A 4,770-nucleotide genomic window follows, 5' to 3' on the forward strand; every position below is an offset into this window, starting at 1 on the left:
GGTGATCTTGGAGGTCTCTTCCAACCTAGACTATTCTGTGATTCTGTGAAAAATACAGAACAAAATCAGGGCAAAATGAATGCTGATAACTAGGGAAAAGAGTAATCTCAAATACAGTTAGTCAGAAACAACACATGAAAAAGTTATGTCAACATATATAGACAATATCGTTATTCCAGCTCTATGGAAATTACTTGATTTTCCTGGTCTGTAATCTCTTCCAATACAGTACTGCCAACATTACCCTTAGAAACATGCAGGGAGACACTGCATATACTGAACAAAGCAGCCGATTCGGAGTAAAAAAGGAGGAGGAAGTTATTCCTAGCTGATTACATGGCCTTTTAATCGTGGCTTTCTACTGTAGAACAAAGCATCATTAAACCCTAAACAGTTCCAGTTTGGTGGGAGCAGTGTGCAGCTACAGCTTTTTTTCCTTCCCAAAGGCCATGATTCCACTGTGTCAAGTCAGACTGCAGCATGCCCAAGCAGAACACAGCAGTTACTGAAGTGGCAAAGCCATTCTAGAAAACACTTCCACTCTGGAGAAAGTAATCACTACAGACTCCGTACAGGTACCATAGAAAGCATGCACCTCAGTGGTAATGGCACAGAAGGGCACCAAGGACTTTAAGAAGTTGAAAAGTTTTCTTTCTATCACCTCTTAAGGTTACCAAACCAACTGTGCATAGTTTGGGGGTTTTGGTGTTGATGGGAAGGTGTCCCACTTCTGACATGGCAGCACACAGAGACTGTATAATGTGTATAATGCAAGGCTTGCATAGATAGTTTGTTCCCTCCCCCAGCTCAAAACACATTAAAGAGGAAGAAGTCACAGTTTGGAGTGTTACAGTTGTGAACAACATGAAATCAAGGAAAAAAAAAAACACATTTACAGAGGCTTTCCCTACTTTCCCCAGTAAGGGAAAAGTGGGGAGCAGAAAACATAAAACACAAGTCATGTCTATTTCACAAAGCTTCATTGTCTTAAATGAAGTTTATTACAGGCCCCAGTGAAAATATTAAAAATTCACCAATGCATACACTTCTGCACCGTTGTCCAGGTTGTTGTTCTAGAGTGGTTAAGTGCCTTTTTTATTTAAAAAAAGTTTTTTACATTATTGCTGTGCTTTACAACAAAATTAAAAACCATTTGTGGAATCTATCTAACAACAAAAAGTCAGTTTCCCCAGAACAAGCCAGAAGCATAAAAGCATGTTCTGCAGGGGCCTTTTCTCTACCGGCTATTTAACAAGCAAGAAAAAAAAAAGTCTATAACTTCTGTTCCTAGTGTAGATGAGTTTATTCCATTTCCAGAAGGCAAATCCTTTCAGTAAAAATCAGTGTAACTTCCAAGATGCTGAAGTTCCAGAGATACAACAAACAGCTCTGTGCAATTTCTCCTGGAGTTCCGAGGCTGCCTCTTGTTTCAGTCCAGTGAGATGATGTCAGGAGCACTGCCTCCACTGCTGGTTATAACTCCTGTCTTGCTCCTGCTGGAGGAGCTAACGTGCATGCTGCTTTCGTGGTGACTGGCTGATGTGATGATGCTGCCAGGCGTGCTGCTTGTTAAGGTTGAGGTGAGACTATCCAAAAACATAGGAGGACAGTACTGTTTGAAACAAACAATGAAGAATGAAGAGACTAACTGCACAAGGGAAATGTATGCTCTGAAGATACATCTTCCCTACAACAAGCACAAAACAGGTTACTAGCAGAACTTCATTAACACATGCACAGCAAGACCAGAGTTCTGCAAAACAGCAAGTAAGCAAGCAGAGGTGGTAGCACAAACCCTTCCTTCCTCTTCCTCCCTGTTATATCTCATGTGAACAGGCTAGCTCGAGCATTTACTGGCACACTAGGAAACACTGCCATAACCACAGCCCCCACCATAGCATCCAACTGGAAACCTCTAATGAATGGCATCCCCTAAGAGTCCATACTGGAACCAGTACTATTTAGTATCTTCATTAATGACATAGATAGTGGGATGGCGTACACCCTCAGCAAATCACAGGTAACACCAAGCTCAAAGGTGCATTTGATGCACTAGAAAGATGGGATGCCATCCAGAGGTACCTTGACAGGCTTGAGGAGCAGACCAAGGTCCTGTACATGGGTCAGGGTGATCCCCAATATCAGTACAGACTAGGGGATGAATGGGTTGAGAGCAGCCCTGCTGAGAAGGACTTGGGAGTGCTGGTGAATGAATAGCTAGATACGAGCTAGCAGTGTACTTGCAGCCCAGAAAGCCAATCATATCCCAGGCTGCAACTCAAGGTGGCCAGCAGATCAAGGGAGGTGATTCTCTCCCTCAGCTCTGCTCTTACAAGGCCCCAGGTTGAATACTATCTTAGTTAGGGAGACAGCATTCCCCCCTTGAAGGCTGTAGTCCATCTGTGATACTTACTGTAACTAGATTCTTACATTCTTAACTGTGTAAAGTTTGTTTCCATGGAAGGAAAAGCATTAACTGGTTACTTTTGACCTACAAAATTTCCATAAACTCCATTGGCTTTGGATTATGAGGCATCAGTAATCACACTGAGGAACTTGTGAAAGCTTTCAGTAACATGCCCAAACTAATGAAGATCCCATCATTAGAACTCAATCCACAACTAATATCAAAACCAACAGAAACAGAAACAGCAGTGAAGTATGTTTACAGAAGTCAATCTGGCCTGCAGGTACAGCGTGAACTAAGAGCATGAATGCATGGTTGTATTCATGGCAGCAGCATGTGTGCAAGTATCTGCTTCTGTAAGGCAAAGATAAACTATCAGTAGTTTCCTGTGCTTGAATTTATCATAGTGAAGTCAAACTGAATCCTCCCTTAATGCCTCTTTTCTTTTTACCACCTCTTGTTGGGCAAATGAGTTTTCCTGGTCTGTGGTTAGGTCTAAGCAAGTGGATTGCAAGCACAATATGGATGACAACATCCTGACAGTTACTTGATCAGTATGTCACAAAAAACAGGCTTAGAAGTTAAGCCCACAGCAGTTCAAAAACATACCTGTGAATCAACTGGGATTATTGAAAGAAAATCCAGACCTAGAAAGAAGAAGGATAATAAACTGATGCATCTTTCTTCTCTTCATAAAGAAGAAGTTTAAGGAACTTTGTTGTTGTAGAACGGATTTTGCAATTGTCATACAGCTTCTAAATGAAATATATCACTGTAACACCAACTCTTAATGACTTCAGGCAGCAGCAAAACATGTTTTCTAATATAAATGGTTCCTTTCAAGAATGAGAATGACAATGTATTATTCACTGGATATTGCAGGGTGGTTCAATGTGGTTGCTTAGATGGAGGTTGCCATTTGGAGCTGTTGGTTCATAATGCAAGTTTCACTGCATATTGTACCTGACTTGGCCAAACTGGGACATGAAGAGTGTCATCACATTAAAGACGCTGGAATGAAGTAAAGTCACAACATGCACAAGTGTGGGAAAGGAATTTGCAGGTGGCTTTGCGCTGCTTCCCACGTCCTTGTATTAGAGATAATGAGGAAACAAGCTAGAGACAAGTGCATGGAGAAGATAGACCAATTATAAGTTGTTATCGGCGCATGCTGTAGTTAGTTGCCTATATATACTCTGTGAGAACCTGCAATAAAGGAGGACGATTATACTCGCATCGAGGTTGCATCGTTACTCCGGTCCGTTTCCCTTTCCAACAACATCTGGTAGCAGAGGATGGTTACGCACCAGACAGTCCAGCGCGACTAAGTCTCCGAGACTGCGGTAAGCAGCTAGAGGAGGAGGGGATTGGGAAAATAAACAGCTGAGAGGGTGCTGCATGGCAGACACGGGTCAGGGTCGCTCCCTACCTCTCAGAGGAAGCACAGCCATGGAAGTGGAGGCTGCTGCATTGTTGCTCGCTGGAATACTCTCTAAGAGAGGTAGCGAGACAACGGGAAGATAAACGACTGAGAGAGTGTTGCTTGGCAGACACGGGTCAGGGTCGCTCCCTACCTCTCAGGGGAAGCACAGCCATGGAAGTGGAGGCTGCTGCATTGTTGCTCGCTGGAATCCTCTCTAAGAGAGGTAGCGAGACAACAGGAAAGAAACTGATCAAACTGATCAACTTAGGACAACGATGGGGACATTTTAGAGAGATTGCCTTGCTGTTCCCTGTTACGGAATGGCGGGAGTTCGGGAATACCATGTGGGAAAGGACTATAACAGGGGATTAAAAAGATGAAAAGGAGGTGAAAACTGTCTGTGAGTTTGACACTAAAGGCTATGGAGGCGGAGAAGGAGGTTGCCTGCTGATGTCAACACTAGGAGCGCCAGCCCTTGCAGAACTGTTACTGACTTTTAACGTGCATTGCAGGCGAGAACTGTGGGGATGCCCCTCTCTATCATGTGGAAGTCCCGCCGAACCCACCATCGGACGCGGAAAAAGCAGAAGTTGGCGGGGCCAGGTCAAAGCAGAGATCTGAGCCGCTTCCGGAAGTAACACCCCAGGACACCCAGGGGGGATATCCTGCACCACCCACAGGAGAGGGAGGAGAGGCGTGCCGACCTCCGCCCTCGGCTCCGCCGCTGCTGCTGCCCCCCCGACACCACCCTCCAACACCGGGCCGCCCTCGAGCCTCCCTCTCTGCTTCGCTCCGCTGCGCCTGCCGAACCGAGCGGCTCTGCCGCTGTTGCTACCCCCCACGCCCGGGCCGTGCCCCCCCTCAGCCCGCCAGTCTGTCTGCTGGCGCTGCCAACGGCAGCTCGGCCAAGGCTTCAAACCTCCTACCCCAGATCTGTGAT

General features: G+C 45.4%; 1 long non-coding RNA gene across 1 annotated transcript; it reads right to left on the bottom strand.

The window, feature by feature from the left end:
• Window positions 1-964: 964 nt before the first annotated feature.
• On the bottom strand, window positions 965-3,444 carry LOC118158682. The gene is made up of 2 exons (XR_004746872.1): window positions 3,017-3,444; window positions 965-1,612 (listed from the first exon to the last, which is right to left on the bottom strand). It is a non-coding gene; the product is annotated as an uncharacterized LOC118158682 (long non-coding RNA).
• Window positions 3,445-4,770: the final 1,326 nt, after the last annotated feature.

This window comes from Oxyura jamaicensis (genome assembly GCF_011077185.1).
Source record: "Oxyura jamaicensis isolate SHBP4307 breed ruddy duck chromosome Z unlocalized genomic scaffold, BPBGC_Ojam_1.0 oxyZ_random_OJ65937, whole genome shotgun sequence".
Classification (NCBI taxonomy): domain Eukaryota; kingdom Metazoa; phylum Chordata; class Aves; order Anseriformes; family Anatidae; genus Oxyura; species Oxyura jamaicensis.